At 46.0% G+C, this 20,122-nt stretch overlaps 2 long non-coding RNA genes across 7 annotated transcripts in view; one reads left to right on the forward strand and one right to left on the reverse strand.

Annotated features, from left to right (window-relative positions):
• Window positions 1–20,122, forward strand: part of LOC147027733 (uncharacterized) — a 166,803-nt gene that overhangs the window by 67,702 nt on the left and 78,979 nt on the right. The window lies entirely within an intron of this gene.
• The window catches only part of LOC147027734 (uncharacterized), a 25,508-nt gene continuing 15,720 nt past the window's right edge, over window positions 10,335–20,122 (reverse strand). For 3 of the 6 annotated variants that reach the window (XR_015057231.1, XR_015057233.1, XR_015057230.1), the window contains exons 2-3: window positions 17,916–18,148; window positions 10,335–11,466 (exon numbers count right to left, since the gene is read on the reverse strand). This is a non-coding gene — a long non-coding RNA (uncharacterized LOC147027734). The remainder of the gene's footprint in view (window positions 11,467–17,915; window positions 18,149–20,122) is intronic. The other 3 variants (XR_015057234.1, XR_015057232.1, XR_015057235.1) reach the window with 2 other exon arrangements.

A 20,122-nucleotide genomic window follows, 5' to 3' on the forward strand; every position in this document is an offset into this window, starting at 1 on the left:
TGTATGCTTTTGAGCACCGTTGCTATGGACGCCACCGTTGCTTAGCAACGGGACTTTGAAATTTTTGAAAAAAATCCGAAAATATTTTTATACATATAGTTTTTCAAAAAACAAAAATCGGCTTCTGTGCTTTTAGGTGCACGATAATCACCCTCTTTGTCAAAAAATTTCAGCCCGATCCGTCAAAAACTGTATGACTAGGATGCAATTATATCGCGACTACCCATGTCGCCTACCGGCTTGTTCATATATATATATATATATATATATATATATATATGTATATATAGATATGTATGTATATATATATATATATGAATGTATATGTATATATGTATATTTATGTATGTATGTATATATAAAATATATATATATATATATACAGGGTGTCCCAAAAAAATATACAAGTTTTCATCTGCAAAGAGGATGGTCATAACTTATATTTTTAAAAAAGATATATGGCTGGATAGAAAGCTGAAAGGTTGAAGTTTATTGTACCAATGTCAAAATTGCCACCAACATTTAAATTTTGGTATGGAATCGTCGTTTTCTTTTAGACCACATGGTCGACGTAGGCTCCACGTTGTCCGATCACTGCCTGCAAATGCGTTGTCATGTTCTCCATCACTTTGGGAAACGTTTCCTGAGGAATGTTCTGGATTTCTTGGTGGATGTTTTCCTTCAGCTGATCAAGAGTCTGAGGCCTAGGGTTTCCATAGATCCTGTCCTTGAGATACCCCCACAAGAAGAAGTCTGGAGGCGTAAGGTCAGGGGAATACGGTAGCCACTCAACGTCTTTGTAGAGGGAGATAAAGCGGCTCTCAAAATGTTGGTTGAGAAAACACCTTTTTTCCCTGGCTGTATGGGGCGGTGCCCCATCCTGCTGGAACCACTGGGTTCTCATCTGGATCAGGTTGTTTCTCCTACGGGCCTGAGTACATAGCTCAGGCAGATAGAATTCCTGAATCATTTCGCGATAGTTCCTCTGGTTTACCATGCAAATGCGTCCCTGGTCATCTTCAAAGAAGTATGGACCAATTATCCCATACCAACCAACCGCCACCCACATGGTGACTTTGAGAACAGATTGAGGCACCAGTTCAGTTGATGTATTACCAGGATTTTCAGTTCCCCAGTACCGAATGTTTTGCTTGTTTACCTCCCCGGATAAGTGAGCATGGCATTTGTCCGTCATGTGAAGTTTTTTGAGGAAGTCTGCATCTTCCTCCAACTTTCCTGAGACCAATTTGCAAAGTCTAGTCGTTTGTGTTTCTGTTGATCAGTAAGCACCATTTCCATTTGAATTTTGTATGGAAAGGCATGAATGTCTTGGTGAAGGATCCTCTGAACTGTGCTCTTATGAATGTTTGTCTCGGCAGAAAGTCGTCGAATCGATTTTTTTGGACTCTGAATGACCGCCTGTCTCATCATTTCCACATTTTCTTCACTACGACCTGTCCTATTCCGACCACTGTGACCCTTGTGAAGGTCACAGATGATTCCCACATTGGTAAACTTTGCGATGGTGCACTTTATTGTCCGAAAGTTTGGTGCATGGCTCAAGTGGATACCGAAATGTCTCGAGTAAAGACGTTGCACCTGTATGACACTTTTCGTCTGGTGCCAAAGTTCAACAATTTTCGTCCGTTGTTGTACGGTCAGTCTTGGCATTTTTCTGGCGCTTGCTTGGTATCAAAATTATCTTCAGGGTCTCTGCAACATGAAATGAAGCATTAGTGACAAAATTACTGCTTTTTTAGGATTAAACAAAGCATTTTAAAAGTTGTATATTTTTTTGGGACACCCTATATCTGTATGTCTGAATGTATGTATATATATAACCGGGCGTAGTGGCGTGCGCCTGTAATCCGGCTACTCGGAGGCTTGGGTTGGAGGATCGCTTGAGGATGGGAGCTCTGCTCTGCACTGGGCCACGCTATGAGAGGGTATAGGGCAGCCCGGAATCATGCCGAAACTCAATCCTTATCCCTGTGTCGTAAGAGGCGACCAGGGTTGCGTCAGGAAGGGCATCCGGCATAAAACCTGTGCCAAATCAGTATGCGGATCATAACGGATGATCCGCTGTGGCGACCCCTAACGGGAACAGCTGAAAGAAGAAGAAGATGTATGTATGTATATATATATATATATATATACATATGTGTGTATGTATGTATAGATATTGTTACGGCTGTGGAAATTCGCAAGCCTCCATTCAGGTCCCGTAGGTGAGATAACTCTAAGTACATGTGTAGTTAGCCCCAAACCCGTTGTTTAGAGGGAATTTATGTGATTCATTCGGGCTGCGACGCTTTGAGATAGCCGTTTTTCTGTTCGATCTTTATTTTGAACCAACCACGTCTCAACCGTCATAACCATCAAACCACCACCGATAAACCCTCCACCACCCTCACCTCTCTCCTTCTACGGCCATTCCCGCACCACCTGTGAACACTGAGCGTCGGGCTGTCTTGGGCTCGTTCAAGATATGCACCGAGCCACGAGTGCAAATAGCAGCCTTTCCGAGGGAGAATTCGGATCAAGAATGCTACACGCCCACTTCTGATCCGGCCAATCAGCAAGCGCAGAGCGGCTTGGCCCCGCCTCCAGGCGCGTCTGTGTGAAATCCATATATGCAAATTCTAGGATCAGGGGAGGTTCACGCCCACTTTTCCTCCGTCCAATTGGCGAGTGTGGCTCCGCCCCCGAGGTCATTCTGATCCGGAAATTTTCATGTTGTTTCTCCTGCGGCCTATAAAACTGCGAGCGCCAGGCAAATCGTGGCAGAGTCAGTTTTGGTGGCAGAGTCAGTTTTTGGTTGGAGAGCAGAGTGTGGCAGCGGCAGAGTGTGGAGTCGGGTGGCGAATGCATCGAGTTGGGTTCTGCAGTCGGCTGAGGAGAGTTGTGGGAAGAGGCCAAGGAGATCGGGTCCGAGGCGAGAAGGACGGCGGTCGGCGACGAGGTTGCGGTGGGAGATCGCTCGTCACGGGACCCAAGCCAGCCAGCCATTCCCCCTCCCCCAGGGCATCAACAATTCCCCCATTTCCCCCGCGCTGAGATCGTGCAACAAAGGGGGCCCCATTCCCACCCCACTCCAAACGTCGTGCCAACGAAACACGCGAAGGAGCACAGAGTCGGGGCACAGCCACGCGGCCACGTCTGCGGCTCGTCCGCCAACGCGTCACGAGGATGCAGGTGGGACCCACCCGGTCTCGCGGACCTGGCCGTTCCTTCAGCTCCCACGCACATATTGGCCTACAGGCCCGTCTGCCCCCTTGTCTATGAGGGTGGCTTCTTTCCTTTGCTTTTGAGTAAATGAGTGTTGGCGTCGTCTGTAAAGTAGAACTGTATAAGTGTTGCTGTGTGTACGCGTATTCGGTAGTAATTCTGCGTCATTGTTTCTCTTGTAACTGCTATATGTGCATTTTGACTGTTTGGCTGTATATGTGTGCTCTCCGTGTGTCGCATAATAAATGTGCATTGTGTGAACTGTTTTCCCGTTTCGCTTCGTCTTTTCTTTATTGACCCTCCATCCTGCTTCACGTAAAGGGTTCATAGTGGGCTTAATACACCCGGTAATTAATCGGAACCGTCGAGGCCGACGATAACACCGCTCGGTTATCCCGAAATCACGGAACGGACCGCTTAAGCGGTTCGTGTCCGGAGTCGGCCTGCGGCGAGGTACGATCGCCCGGTCGGCCATCGGCGCAGGTACTTAGGTCGATCGAATTTGGCGAGCAACCCTATCCTGCGCGGGTGGGCAATTGGCACCGTTGTGGTGGGGTTAAACCCCCACCCGTGACTAGCTCCCGGCGTTGTTCCGAGAGGGTCACGACAGAATTGTCCGTTCCGGTGGGCGACGCGGCCACCATTCGAGTCGAGCGGCCGATCGCATGCCGGCGGGCGCAAATTCGCAACAATATATAAATATGTATATATAAATATATATATATATATATATTGTTGTGAATTCGCGCCCGCCGGCGTGCGATCGGCCACGTAACTCGAATCGCGGCACGTCGCCCACCGGACGGACAATTCAGTCGTGACCCTCCGGGAACTATCGCCCGGAGCCAGTCACGGGTGGGGGTTTAACCTCACCACGATCGTGCCAATTGCCCACCCGTGCAGGATAGGGTTGCTCGCCAAATTCGACCTACCTAAGTTCCTGCGCGAGTGGTCGACCGTACCACGCCACAGGCTGACTCTGGACACGATCCGCTTAAGTGGGTCGTTCCGTATTACAGGGATAACCGAGCGGAGTTATCGTCGGCCTTGACGGTTGCGATTAATTACCGGGCGTTTTAAACCCACTACGAATCTCTTACGCGATGCAGGATGGAGAGTCAATAAAAAGAAAAGAGACGAAACAGAGCGGGAACAGTTCAACAAGCAAGCATTTTATTTACGCACGCAGACACACAGACGCACGTATTTACAGCAAAAAGAATAATGCAACACAAGCAAATGCAGAGCTAAAACCGAATAAGACCGACACATGGCAACACTTAAAACAATACGACTTGAGCAAGACTGGCACCACCCACAGACATCTGCACAAAACCCCAAAGAAAAAGAAAAGAAGTCGCAACTTCCCTTTTCGAGGCTGGTGAGTCCCTCTCCCACGACCATCAGCGTGGTCGCGCCTGGCCCCGACCTCTCTCGCGACCGGCGAACCCTCTCCGGCACTCCTCGTCCAGACGCGCAGGTCCTCTTCCCCCGACAAGACAAGCAGCGCCAAGAAGAAGACGACGTCCAGCCCAGAAGCTCAAACAACCCGAAGAACACAGGAACTCTCGAAGACAAGCAGACAGGAAGACTCTCCTCAAGGTCCGTGCTGTCCGCCTTTTGTAGCGCGGGGCTCCGCCCTTCGCTCCGCCCCATTTTCCGCCCCACCTCCCTTCGAGCTTCTTGGAAAAGCCTCTCGAAGGGGGGCGTGCCCTCTCGCTCTCCCTCCACCCCGCCCCGTGCGGAGGCCGGGGGAGTCAGTTTTTGGCTCAGGGCCAGAGATTTATTCCCCCAAAAAGAGGGCCCCACCTTTTCTCTCCTTTGACCCCCGGCTCGGATCGCACTTCCACCAGGCGGGAAAAACCCCCGAGCATCGTTGGTGGGTTTTTTCCTCCGCGGAGATCGTAACCGCACGGGGCTTATTGAATGGCGAGTGGCGAAGATGCGGTGGCGTAGGTGGTGGAGGTGGCGTGGTTGTAGTGTGATTGGCGCTGTGGTGGGGATGGCGTGGTTGTTGAGATGCTGTTTGTGTGAAATAAAAGATAGAACAGAAAAATGGCTAACTCAAAGCATCGCAGCCCGGATGGATCACATAAAATCCCTCTTTACAACGGGTTTGGGCTAACTGCACATGGACCTATCGAGATATCTCACCTGAGGACTCTTTATGGTGTAATGCGAATTTCCACAACCGTAATTATATATATATATATATATATATATACATATATATATATATATATATATATATATATATATATATATATATATATATATATATATATATATGTATGTGTATGTATATAAGTGTATGTGTATATATATATATATATATATATATATATATATATATATATATATATATGTATGTATTTATAATATGTGTATATATTGTTGCGGTATTCGCGCCCGCCGGCGTGCTGACGGCCACGTAACTCGAATCGCGGCACGTTGCCCACCGGACGGACAATCCAGTCGTGACCCTCTCGGACTAACGCCGGGAACCAGTCACGGGTGGACCTTTCGGTCTCACCGCGATCGAGCCAATCAGCCCCCGCGTGGGATAGGGTTGCTCGCCAAATTCGACCTACCTAAGTACCCACGCGGAGGGTAGACCGGGCGATCGCACCTCGCCGCAGGTCGACTTCGGACACGGGCCACTTAAGCGACCCGTTCCGTACTATCGGGATAACCGAGCGGTGTTATTCGTCGACCTCGACGGTTCGATTAATTATCGGGCGTATTCAGCCCACTACCAACCCTTTACGTGAAGCAAGATGAGGATTCAAAGAAAGAAATGACGAAGCGAAGCGGGAAACAGTTCAATAATAAAGCACATTTATTCGCGGCACACGGGAAGCACACAAATACAATTCCACCAAATGCACACAGAAAAGACACAATGCAATTTACACAAAAAGCAAATATAAAAGCGAAAACACAATGCAGAGCTAATACCGACTACCGAGCACACGGCAACACTTATACAATTCTACTTCACAGACGGCGCCGACAACACATACCCAAAACCAAGGAAAAGAATACCCTCAAGGATGAGGCGGGCCTGAGGCCGAGACCGGGTCGGCCTACCCGTCTGGTGATGAGACGAGGAGCGGCGATGGCGCCTCAACTCCGCGGGCCTCGCGGACAGTCTCTGGTAGGGGGTGGGAAAGGGGCCCCCTTGGTCGCACTATCTCAGCGCGGGGGGAAACAGGAGGGGGTTGCTGATGCTCGGGGTATAGAGGATCTTTATTATCCCGCGACGAGCGTCTCCACCTCGGCCAGGTCGCGCTGTCGGCCTCCCTCGGGTGCAGCTTCCTGCACGACGCGAGCACCCCCTCGTCTGGTGTCGCCGCCTTTCCACAGCTCGTCCCCTCCGTTCCGACTCCAACGCACACGACGAGCAGCTCCACCGCCCGCGAAGTCTTGACTCTCTGTTTCCGACTCTCCTACTCTCCGCCTCTCCGCCTCTGGACTCTCCGACTCTCCGACTCTCGACTCTGGACTCTCCTACTCTCCGCCTCTGGACTCTCCCAACTCTCCTCTTCTCTTCTGACTGACGAACACGGTCCTTTTATCCCCCCGGAGCTTCGCCTTTGACCCCCTCCCTTTGACCTTTCACCTCGCTCCCCATTGACCCGAGAAAAAGTGGGTGTGAAGGCTTTTTGATCCATAAATTTGCATATATCGATCGCCCTGGGGGCGGGGCCAATTCGCCCCTCGCTCACCGATTGGACGGCAAAAAGTGGGCGTGTGTCGTTTTTGAAGCACAAAATCCGTGATTTTGTACACGCTGTTCGGCGCGCGCCCTGCACGAGTCCAACACCGGTACCCACAGGCGGCGCAAGAACGGTGGCGATGCGACGGCTGCGAGGTGTGACGTGAAGGTCGTGGCGGTTGTGGTGAAGCGGCGTTGTGGTTGGTGGTTGATGTTGTAACTGGTGGTGGTAATCATGGCGGTTGGTCCAAAATAAAGATAGCAAAAGAAAAACGGCTATCCTGAAGAGTCGCAGCACGCATAAATGACATGTATTCCCACTAGACAATGGGTTTGGGCCTAACTACACATGTACTTACCGAGATACCTCACCTAAGGGACCTGAATGGTGGTTTGCGAATTTGGTAACCACAACAATATATATATATATATATATATATATATATATATATATATATATTTAGATATATATATGTGCATGTATATATGCCTCCATTTTGCCTCTTTGACACCCCAAATCTGTTACTGCAGTTTTCTTCCGGACACAGCAGGGCATTTCTGACCTGTCACCTCTCTGGTCTATCTCCTGCAGTGTGTCTGTTGGCCCAAAAGAGGCAGAGGAATTAAGGATACCGATCATTCGTTGTTTCGTGGGCACAAATGTACGATAGTGGGTAAGGGGTTTTTTTATTGTGCATTGTTATTGCTTGCTTCCTTGTGTTCCCTTCCCCATGACCACCATTGGTTTCATAAATGTACCTGGCCAAGGGGTGAAATCAGGTTGGTCATTGATGAAAATGAGAAAAAGCACAGGGCCCAGAACACTGCCTTGAGGAGCTCCAGTCTGGACAGGAAGAGGGGATGAGAGAATTCCATTAAGGGCCATACGTTGACTGCGACAGGAGAGGTAGTCTGCGAGCCAAGAGTGGAGATTGCCTTGGATACCATAGGAAGAGAGTTTGATGAGCAGGCAGGGTGCCAGACCATATTGAAAGCACACGATATGTCGAGGTTGATGGCTAACCCGATTGATTAGGTTTAAACCATATACATATATATATATATATATTTTTTTTTTTATGATTGGGGCAGTTGGGATAATGCATCGTAAAAAAGGCGCATAAAACCAAAAGGTAACTCGACCTACACTGCTTGTGTAGTAATAAACAAGCCACAAAAGATCTGGGGTGTGTTCCTTCAGCAAGAGGATTGCTATCACTTACTAAGACAGCCGTTCCATATCAACTGCTTTGTAATTCGCTTGCCAAGCCGCTGGGAAATAGAAGCAAGTGATAAAGGGAGGTGCTTGGCAAGCGATAATTAAGCCGCTCGCTCATGGAATGCGCCCACTTATGTTTGCAAAATGGCCTCCATAGTCCAATTCAAAATGATTGGTGGCTGTTTCTTCAATTTTACTGTCACAGAGGACGATATTGAAACGTGCAAGTCATACTTTTATTGTTACTTCTTCTTTACATCCTAATTTCTGAAATACACAAACATCAAACCCCCTTCCACCCACCTCCTCAAAATGCACAGTGCTTCGATTTTAAGCTTGGTTGGGGTGGGTGGGCTGTTTAATAAATACACCTGGTCCTTCTAACCCTTTCTAGCTCCCCATTTATTTCTCTTTATTTTACTCTTCATATAGTACATTCTTTAGCCGCTGCGAACACAAGAAATTAGTTTGGGGAAATTGTTGTCAGAAGCTGATGGAAAGAAACTGAAAATGACAGCCCAGACTGTATTTGCTCGAGTACCACCCTAGCACTGTTTATATTGGAGACCACCATGTTTTTCTTCGGTGCTGAGCACTCCGTTTCGTCGGAGTGCCTTTTTGAGTGCTTTGAATCAAGCGAGCTGCTTGGCAAGTGGTAAGCAAGCTGCTTGCTTACGGAACACACCCCTGGTCTCAAACGACATTTCACCCACTTCACAGCTTCTGCTTCCCATATATTTATGGAGGGGGGGGGGGTAGAAAACTCAGTCACTTTTATATACCGTATGGAAAAGTACATGATCTGTGACGTCATAGCTTTTGTGTTAATGATAACACATCTTTGTCACTATTCAATGTGTGGACTGAGGCCAAAAGTTTTGAAGCTTCTGACCCTGCTATCATGTGTCCGGAACATAGCCATGGCCACGAGGGTACGGAGCAGTGAACCAGGACAGGTGTACACTCACACGCGTGCTGTTGTTTCTCTCGAGTCGGATGCTGGTATAAGAAGAAAAAAAAAACGAAAGGCAAGATAGTTTATAAAGTCAGCTAAGGAAAGTGACTGGGATCAAACGCAGGTTTAAACATTTCCCAGCCGTGCCATCGGTCAAAGAGGGAAAGTTCCCACGAAAAGCGGGGCGATTTATTCTTTTTCTTCACATCTGTGACGTTTTCCAGACCCTCGCTATGTTGCGCCTGCTTTCCTTTGGGTTTGTGCATCCGAGAGCATCAAGTGCTCGATGGGTTACAGCGTCTAGTCAGTATTTATTCGTACCAGTTTCTGCAGATGAAAGTGATCACAACCGTATTGACACGAACACATACTGCACTTGCTCACTAGTCTTCGATGAGCCTCCTCACCTGGATAAAATAAATCTGCTGCACCAGTGAACAGGTTTGCGTAGCCAGTGCATTTGCCTAGGTTCAACAGCTCATGCAGGTATATTCATTAACATATCCAGGTATGTCAGAATATTTTCATACTTCACATATCAAGAATAACTGAATAACTGCAAATAAAGCACTTCTCCACCTTCGATTATACAAACAGATGTTTTACACAACATTGACTGCCTTTCCTCAAACATCAAAATTTCGGTAACCATTTTTAATCACAGTTGCTCCTGCCAATCCCACTGACGAAAGAACAGGAAAAGCTTCCCTCACACCACCTAGTGGTAGAACACAAAATAACAAAGAAACTGTTAATTTATTGTCGTAACATTCCTGATAGAGCTCGAGATGATGATGTCTATATTGTTGCAAACCCGGGGACAGGGCGAGAATACCACGAGGGGGGAGGAGGTGGGGGGGCAGCTCCCTTGGGTCACCACCAGACTCTCCGGAATCGCAGGCCGTCGCACACGGATAACTCTGTGACGCAACGGGTCACTAATCGACCGTGAATGCCAATAACTCAACCACGTGACCTAGGGTCCTCCGTCTAATGGAAACTGGTTACCTAAAATGGTCATGTGATCTAATTACCGGGGGACACGCCCTCAGTACGCCTTGTTCAAACCAGATCACCTTATTGGATCAGATGCAGCCAAGCATAACTGCCAAAGACGTACCGGCTCGGAAACAGATCATTGGGGGATAACGTTCTGGCTAAGCTAGGATACGGACCATGCTGGATCAATGAAGGAAAAGATGAAAACGAGCTGGGAACATTTCCACACAAAACATTTATTTACAATCAGGCGAGGAAAGGTATGTGGCACAGTGAATGCGCTTTATTGGTATGTACAGCAGAGATAGCAAGGAATTTGTGGGGTGTGACAAAAGGCAAGCAATTTACAAAAACAGACACAGAGCAGACTTATCTCGTTATATCTTCCACAATCTTAACTTATGCTACAACAGGTGCCATCACATGCACACAAACCTGATGAAGATTAGTTCGGCAGAAGGAAGGAGAGCAGATGAGAACTAACGCCTCTCAATACCTGGTGCTGTCGGCCGACCATGCAACCTAGTACGCATTGCGGAATGCTCCGCTTGAGCGATCCCAACTTAAGAGTCGGCATGTTATCTCCTCCTTAATCACTTTGCCGGGGCTCGTGAAAATGTGTGCTCCGCACTGGTCCAGAGGAACGTCTGTCGCACACCAACCCCGAGTGCAGATGCAGCATCAGGCAGACAATGAGGTGCAGTGAAGAGAGGGCGGAGTAGAGAGGCGGAAAAGTGGTTGTGGCAAACAGGCGAAAACAGTGCGAGGAAGGCAGGTGAGATGCAAGGGAGAGAGAGAGAGAGAGAGAGAGAGAGAGAGAGAGAGAGAGAGAGAGAGAGAGAGAGAGAGAGAGAGAGAGAGAGAGAGGACGGAAGGACGGAAGGACGGAAGGACGGAAGGACGGAAGGACGGACGGACGGCTTCACAATCCACCTTTTATAAGTCCCGGGCGAAGGGTGGGGCGCTGACCCGAAGCAACGCGCAGTCATTCGAATCGTGCTCTTCCATTGGATCTCGGCCCCGCCCTGCCAGGCACCTGGGACCGGAAGCGGCCTCATTCGCAGATCCAGTGTGACACGGCCCAGTGCCCTGTCCCGAACTCCCGGGCCGTGTTCTGGCGACTGGGCGAGGGTCATGTCGGTCCCGCAATCCCGTTTGCGGCACCTCCGACAAGCTGCGGTTGGTGCTGTTAATGTGCTTGGCCCGTCCCCATGCAATGTGGTCCGAGTGGCCTGGGCCATGCAGCAAGCTCGTTTGGTGGCAAATTACATCGATGCAGAGGTGCGTGGAGGTGTGGAGTGATTTTTCTTGTGTGTGGGAGATGTTGGTGGTCGAGGTAGTGAGCTTCTGGTGAGCAAAGGTGGAGCAAGGTGAGACACTATTGGAGATTGGTGTGCAGATTCGAATAGGAAAGGGTTGGAATGAAAATCAGGATTGAATGGAAGATATAGTTATCATTAGACCAAGCTGTAAGACCCACGCAAAGCACTTCGTCCCATTAACGCATAAGACATGAGGGGAAGGTCTGGCTGCACGAAGACTAATGAGATAACTGCCTGGTGATCACTGTATGTTGGGTGCCATTGCCTTAGAGGCATGCGCTTTTGCAGAACCACAACAATATATTCTTGATAGCATGAGGTTTTGGAGATTCGAGTTTATTCATATCGAATGCATAAATCAATCACAAACTCATACATTGGCAAAACAGATGAGGGGCAAGAAGGTTGGTGCGCTCATCGGCTTGGCCAACAAATCTAATATATATATATATATATATATATATATATATATATATATATATATATATATATATATATATATATATATATATATATATATATATATATATATATATATATATATGATTCACCAGATATCTGTCTGTCTGTCTGTCTGTTCGGTTTTTTTTTGCAAGGACGGCTGGACCAACAACCACCAAATTTGGCACACAGACTAAGTCCGATCTGGGGATTGTCCTCAGGGTATTTTCATCCACCAACTGAGCCTTTACAGATTACTTTTCTGGCTTTTTCATTCATATGCAATCTCATTGGTTAACAGATATCAAGTGACATATAACACGGCCAAACGCCAGAACACCTAATTAGTCGAGCTGTGACTTCCACCCATTGGCACACTGCACAACTGGCCTGACTCCACGCACAATTGGAACCTCACTAAATAAGTAATACATTCACCGTTTTCGTGCTGTGGTAAGCCAAAAAAATCTGCTACGGCACGTGGTGCACAGTGCGTTCTGATTCGTAATCGCCATGCCATGCCCGTCCCTTGAAGATGTATCTGCGATAAACGGATGAGGTGTGTGTGTGTGTGTGTGTGTGTGTGTGTGTGTGTGTGTGTGTGTGTGTGTGTGTGTGTGTGTGTGTGTGTGTGTGTGTGTGTGTGTGTGTGTGTGTGTGTGTGTGTGTGTGTGTGTGTGTGTGTGTGTGTGTGTGTGTGTGTGTGTGTGTGTGTGTGTGTGTGTGTGTGTGTGTGTGTGTGTGTGTGTGTGCGCGCGTGCGTGCGTGTGCGCGCGCGTTTGTGTGTTATTTGTGTGTGTGTGTGTGTGTGTGTGTGTGTGTGTGTGTGTGTGTAGTGTGTAGTGTGTGTGGGGCATACTTTTTGTCTATTAATTACGTACATCTATTCATGAATTACGCACTGTTGGAATTTACCTTTTGACCCTTCAGACTGCTGAGACCCCTTCGAACTTTGAAGACCCTTTAAGACTCCCAAGACCCTTAAGACCCCTAAAGACCCAAAAGTCCCTGAGGACCAAAAAGTCCCCAAAGATGCAGAAGTTCCCAAGGATCCAAAAATCCCGAAAAGTTCCTGAGGACCCAAAAGCTTCCAAGGACCCAAAAGCTCTCAAAGACCCAAAAGCCCCAAAGACCCAAAATTCCCTGATGGCCCAAAAATCCCCAAGGACACAGAAGACCCAAAATTCCAAGAGGACCCAAAAGACCCAAAGACCCCAAAGACTCTGTAGATCCTATAGAACCTTTAAGACTCGACTACACTACAAAATAATCCATTAGAATTCCCGTGCTTTAAATCCACGCCATGTGAAGGTATATATACGTCCTCCTACCATAGCTTGGCATTCTAATCTAATAAATAGGATTCAACGGATGTCTGTTTGTCTGTTCGCGTTTTTTGCAAAGACCGCTGAGTCAACAACCACCAAATTTGCCACACAGACCATGTCCAACCCGGGGGTTGTCCTCAGTGTATTTTCATCCACAACATCAGCCTTTAATGACCCCGAAGAACGATAAGACGTTTTTTTCTACTTCCTTGAGAGATTAGAATACATACTTGAGAAAAGGCATTTTACATTCTTGGGAAATAGGTCCCCTTAAGACCCCGAAGATCCAAAGACCCTTAAGACCATTGAATTCCCTGAACACAATTAAGACTTTTAAAACTCCGAATACACCAAAGACCCTTTGGACCCCAAAGACGGTTAAGACCCCAAAGACCCTTTAAGATCCTTAAGTCTTTTGAAGACCCCTTAGAGCCGGAAAACCTCGAAGACCCTTTCGACTTCGAAGACCCTTAAGAACTGTAAGACCCCAAAGACCCTTTAAGACCTCAAATCAAAGACCCTCAACACCTCAATGACCTGTAAGGAACCTTAAGGCCTCAAGACCCTTAAGACCTCAAAGACACTTAAGACTCTGAAGACTCCTTTACCCACTGGTGTTCAAGCTCTCCTGCCCCCTACACAGTTTCCCCACCCTCACCCCATTGGTTCTCCTGCCCCCGATCCACCTGCCCCATTCTTTTCCCAGCCAGCTCTCCTGTTTCTCCCACTTCTCAGTTCCCCTCCCCACCCCCAGCCGGAAAACGCCGGGTAACTCTGCTAGTGGATCATAATTGATTTGATGTTGCATAAATGTATTCATATATTTTCTTTCACAATTACTGGCCGTGCCTACCCTTTACTTCGCTTCGCTGACAGGTTTAATCAAAAGACATGTTATACTTCACAAACATATTGCTGTAGTTCTCACAGAGACATCTGTGAGTCTCAAAGAGGATTTAAAATAAAGTGAAACATGTGAAAAAACAAGATCTTTTATAACAGGCGATTTTTGTTGTTGCTGATGCTGCCATGGCTGTGGTAGTTGTTGTTGTTATTGTTGTTTATGTGCCTTTTCCATAAACCTTCAAATATTTTTCCATTGCTTCGAGAAGTATTAATATATATATATATATATATATATATATATATATATATATATATATATATATATATATATATATATATATATATGTGTATATGTGTATATATATATATATATATATATATATATATATATATATATATATATATATATATATATATATATATATATATATATATATATATATATAATTTTTTGTGCTCCTTCCGTGTCTGTCATGCCTTATTCTAAACTCGAACGGGTTCCTGCTGTTGTATAATAATAAAAAATATTGTCGTTATGAAGCTCCAAATCCCGCTTCTTCTTTTTCAATCCTGGAAAACGGGCTTTTAAAAACAGTCACTCTTATGATTAAACAGACACAAATCTTTTACCAAGTTAATTTATTATTAGCTTTTAAATATCGGTACCATTTTTACCTGTGATGTGTGGCAGGTCTACAAGAGCTATGCATGGTTGTTGTTGTTATTGTTGTTATGGATCTTGTTTGTGTTCGATTTTTGAAACGTGCATCCTTTGGTCGGACAGCTGCCGGACCACACCCACCTGTGTCCTTTGACTCCAAGCACCATGGCACCCAGACAAAATAATATGGCTGCCATCTTGTTTTTTTTTTTGGGAGGCCTAAGTCAGGCCTGTAGGCCTCTGTTGATTATAAACTGCCTGGGTTTGTGATGTCAAATTTCCCTTGGCTTTGTATGGGTCGAGTGTTACTCATGGTGAGGGACCCTCAAAAAATCTAATCAATGTCGAATAAAAATTATTAGTTAGTTTAATCAAGCCTATCAGCATGCATGGTGCGTGCCACCTGAAAAAAAGTGTTACATAATTTTTGAACAGCCCCATATTGGGGTTAAACAATCCATGACCATGTGACAAATCAGCTCATTCTGATATAACTGTGGTGGAATGTGACTTGGATGAGAGGTGAGGCGTTACTTTTTTGATAGCGCATTAAATGAATGTTTCAAATTGTGCTGTTCATCTTTTAACGGGCTGTCACACCTTGACGATTTAGCCAGCGTATTCCGATTTATGAAAAATTTGTCTAAAATGCTGGCACACGTCGAATACGTTATGGGTACGTTTTGTGTACATGAGGTGCACGCTGAGAAACACTACCATAGGTCGTATTACGCTGGTTTAAAACGTTGTACTTTTTGGTTGTCCAAAAAATTTTGCATGCTTGAAATTTTACGACATACTCGGCGTTTGGCTCACACGTTCCACTATGCTGGCCATAAGTTGTAGGCACGTTATGCGATCGTTGACACGCGTTAATTGTATGGTACTCATAAGTCGAAACACGTAGAGGTAACACTTGCGTACCCGAAACTTGTTTCTAACCTATGAGTAACGTTTTATAAGCACACTACACGAACGTTGTTCACACTTCGCAACACACTACTTGAAAGTTCCTCATACGTCAAAACACATCAAAGTAATGTTTAGGGTACCCGTGACTTATTTATAACCTATGAATAACATGCTTGGGAATTATTACGCTATGCATACGCTAGACTATCGTTGGGCATAGGTTGTGGATGACTAAAACATGATAAACAATCGTTGGTATAAGTTATCGAAGCGTTCTGTGTTCATTACTAGTACATTATGCATTTGTCAAAGTCGTTTTTAATACTTTAAAAAGTAAAACAAAGAAATATTTCATGGTGGGAATGAGGAAAAAAAATTAGCCGAAAAGAACATCGAACAATGGTGCAAAGTAGTCTCCTATTCGTGGACGATAAGAGGATCCATCATCACCCACACCCTCCCCATCATGCTCACATACTACTACTGACATAGACATACTACTACTACCAATGCTACTACTACAACTACTACTACTATTACTATTGTCACGCACACCAACTACTGCTAATAGTATTACTACTACTGATACTACTGGCATTGACATCTACTCAATATGGAGTCTGGAACAATGATGGGTTCCTCTTGTGAAGCCCATTTGTATATACCAATTCCCCTTCACGCTGCCAATACGCCATTACACGGTAGATGCAAGTTAGAAACACGTTCAGTAAGTGCTGTGGTCGTCCGGAAGACGTCAATCTAATTCGTCTACATACGACAATGTGCGTTTGAGATACGTTAAACATAGGTTCATAGCATGTTACTCAAAGGTTAGAAGCATGTTATACTTAGGTTCAAAGCTTGCTACACATAGGTTAAACGCACGTTACTCATAGGTTCGTAGTACGCTCGTCATTGGTTCAAGGCAAGTTACAAATAGGTTCAATGCACGTTACTCATAGGTTTCAAGCACGTTAAACATAGGTTCAGAGCACGCTACTCATAGGTTAAAAGGACGTTACCCATTGGTTGAAAATTAGGTTGCGGGTATGTTAAATATTACCTTGACGTGTTTCGACTTATGAGTAACCTACAAGTAACCTGTGTCCGTTGTGTGTAAACGATCGCGGAGCGTGCCAGGAACATATGACAACGCATGCGGAACGTGTTCGCCATACGCGAGTACGTCTTAAAATTTTCAGCATGCTTGAAATTTCACGACGTATTACACGTACTATGTAATATGACAGCGTACTTCATTGTTTTCCAGCCTACTCTTAACGTATACACAACTTACCAATAACGTATTTGACGTGCGCCCAGCGTTTTAGACACATTTTTCATAGGCCGGCATACGCTGGCAAAATCGTCAAGGTGTGACTGTGATGTTGACACTTCAAATTCTCAGGCGGTTATGATTTAAATCGGCGTCCGTCAGGTTCTTAACTGGCTACGCCACGAGTTCGCCGGCGATACGTTTAGCGCGCTATGCGTAAGTTAAACTATCGTTGGGCATAGGTTGTGAACCCCGACAACAGGCTAAGCATTCGTTGGTAAAAGTTATCAATAACACAATGAAACGTTCTGTGCCCGTTACTAATATGTTAAGCATACGACCAACACGTTATGAATATGCCCAAAACTTTAAAAAACATCAAAATTTCAGCGTACGCCAACGTTTTACATACATTTTATACGTTGCCATTGCTGGTTAAAACGTCAAGGTGTGACAGGGCCCTTAAGAGTGATTTAAATGCGCATTTCCCAAACGGCCCATTACTGGATTTTGTTGCAGGTTATGACCACAGTGCAGTCATTCTTGTTATTACTCTACAATAGCAGGAACCCTTTATAATGACAGACAACAGACGGGCAGACGCTGCTCCTTCTAGTAATAGATTAGAGTTCTGTTTTTCCTTGAGGAGGAGGGTTCTGGCGAGTACACACATTGTTTATATTTGGTAACAGATGCATCAGTTGAGCTTCTGCGGCGATAATTGACAATATTTTTGTTAAATCGCCGAATTTGCCAAAAACAAAAAAAAGAGAAAACTCATCAATTGTATAAACGAGCTGGTTTCATGAAAAATAAATCTGATTGGGGGCAATCGTTACAGTTAATGAGCAAACACGAGGTGGGGAGACGTACTTATTTCTAAACACAAAGAGCAAAACCTACTTAAGGCTAATCCTTCAAGACGCAGACTGTAATGAGAGGGTCGAGAGACAAGGGAAAGAGAAAGAAAAGAGATAAAATGGAGATGATCCTGTCGCTGGGTCACTTACATGGAAACCAGTTCGCAGAGCTTGTGAGTCGACAGGTCCCATTGGTTTGGGGAACCACCGGACGAGATGACGTTGAAGTGCAGAGCGCTCAGCAAACCAACTTTCTGGAGCACGTTGGATTCTCCCACCTTGCAGCATGCCCTGAACTGGGACAGTCAACAATCTTTTTCTGCACCAACTCTTGGAGCTGTCATCCATCCTTCCTGATTGGAACATACAAAACTGCACCTGTTCTGATAGGAGGAGTGGGTGTCAGTTCATAAGCTTTGAAACCATTGGTCAAGAACTTGAAACCACATGCAAAGGTCACAATCATTAATTGATCAAGCAGACCACTCATGCCTTGAGATAGGCCATGCCTTGACATTCAAACCATCCAATCAGGACGTGGCCTGGGACTGACATCACATGGTTAGCATCACCATTGATGCTACCATCAAAAACATGGAAATTATATAATCGTATTAACAATAAAATAATCAGAGAAATGATAGACATGTTAAAGTATAATGAGAGGATGACAACAATCTGCAAAATCAATTACAGTATAAAATGTTGCGGCCCGGTGTCACGGAGGAACCACGAGGGAAGGGCTGTCTCAGGTTCCTCTCCAGTCTCACTGGGAATCCCAGGCCATTGCACATGAATAACTTTGTGTCACAGTGGGTCACTAAACAACTGCAAATGCCAATAGCTTGACCATGTGACTTAGGGTCCTCCGTCAAACAAACCATTTACCTAAGGACATGTGACCTCCTTACTGGGGAACGTGCCTTCGCTATGTACTTGCATTAACCAGATTACCGACCGGATCAGGTGCAGCCGAGCGGAACTGCCAAGTACGCACTGGCTATCGAACAGATTATTTGGGGAATAACATTCTGGCTAATCTAGGGTGTGGGTCATGCTGGACCAATGAAGGAAAACATGAAAACGAGCTGGGAAGATTTCTAAGCAATACATATAGTTAAAACCAGAATGTGAGGAAAGTTATGTGGCACAGTAAATGGGGTCTATTGCAATGTACAGCAGGGAAAGCAAGAAATTTGTGGGGTGCGGAAAAAGGCAAACAACACTACAAAAGGAGACACAGAGCAGAGTTATCCTATTACGTCTTATGAAGTCTTTACTTACACTATGACAGGCGCCATCACACGCACGCACGCACACACACACAAACCCGAGGAAAATTAGAGATAGCTTAGAGAGAATGAAGCAGATGAGGGTAAACGACCTCTCAATACCTGGCGTGGTTGGCAGACCAACACAGCCCAGAATGCTTAGGAAAAAGGAGGTGGAAGGAATACTGGGTGTGTCTAGAGTGTGGAAGTGTGAAGAATTAAGTGCAATGTGGGTGTGCAGTGTGGTGTGAGAGGTAAAATGTGAGGTGAAGTCAGTTCGGTTTGTTCTTTTAGTTCCTGCCCTTAAAATAACAGTCAGGCTTCGCCTGCATCGATGCTCTTTTGTACATCCTTAGTGAGAGAGAGAGAGAGAGAGAGAGAGAGAGAGAGAGAGAGAGAGAGAGAGAGAGAGAGAGAGAGAGAGAGAGAGAGAGAGAGAGAGAGAGAGAGAGAGAGAGAGAGAGAGAGAGATGCGTGAGAAGAAAGTCCCCATCCTATCCATGTAAGAATCTGTATGTGTAGGTGTCTATGTAACCTAATGAGGATCACTTGCAATGGAGCGGCCCTGCCTCATGGCAGCAGTGTGCGACCCCCATCCCCTGCTTTGTCACGGGGACTCGCGGCACCTCTCACTCTGCGCCGATGATCCACCGACTTGCCTACTGCTCAACTCAGCATTCTCGTCTGGCTCCGCGGTTCCCTCCGAAGCACCACTGACAGCCCTGACCATGATGAGTGAACAAATGGATGAAAGAATGAACAGCAGCAGCAATACACCAATGTAAAGGGTGAAAAAGGACCTTGATATGCTCCACACTGCCATTTTTATGGGCCCAGATGAGGGGAGGGGCCGAGATTCAGATCAAAATGAGCTGTCGATGAAATCACGCTCCCCTATGGGGCCATAGCGATCGTAGCCACACCCTGCCAGGCTTCAAAGGTGAAAAATGGGTCATTTGCTTGCTGACCTCATCATGTGTTGGAGCTCCGAGTTTAATATGGGGCCGTGGTCTTCAGACGCGCTCTCCGACACTGAACATGCGCTGGTCTTCATTCCAATGTGGAATTGTTGAGAAATTCCTGCGC

Source organism: Eptatretus burgeri, chromosome 4 (genome assembly GCF_056783735.1).
Source record: "Eptatretus burgeri isolate ZD-2024b chromosome 4, Ebu_testis_v1, whole genome shotgun sequence".
NCBI classification, from domain to species: Eukaryota; Metazoa; Chordata; class Myxini; order Myxiniformes; family Myxinidae; genus Eptatretus; species Eptatretus burgeri.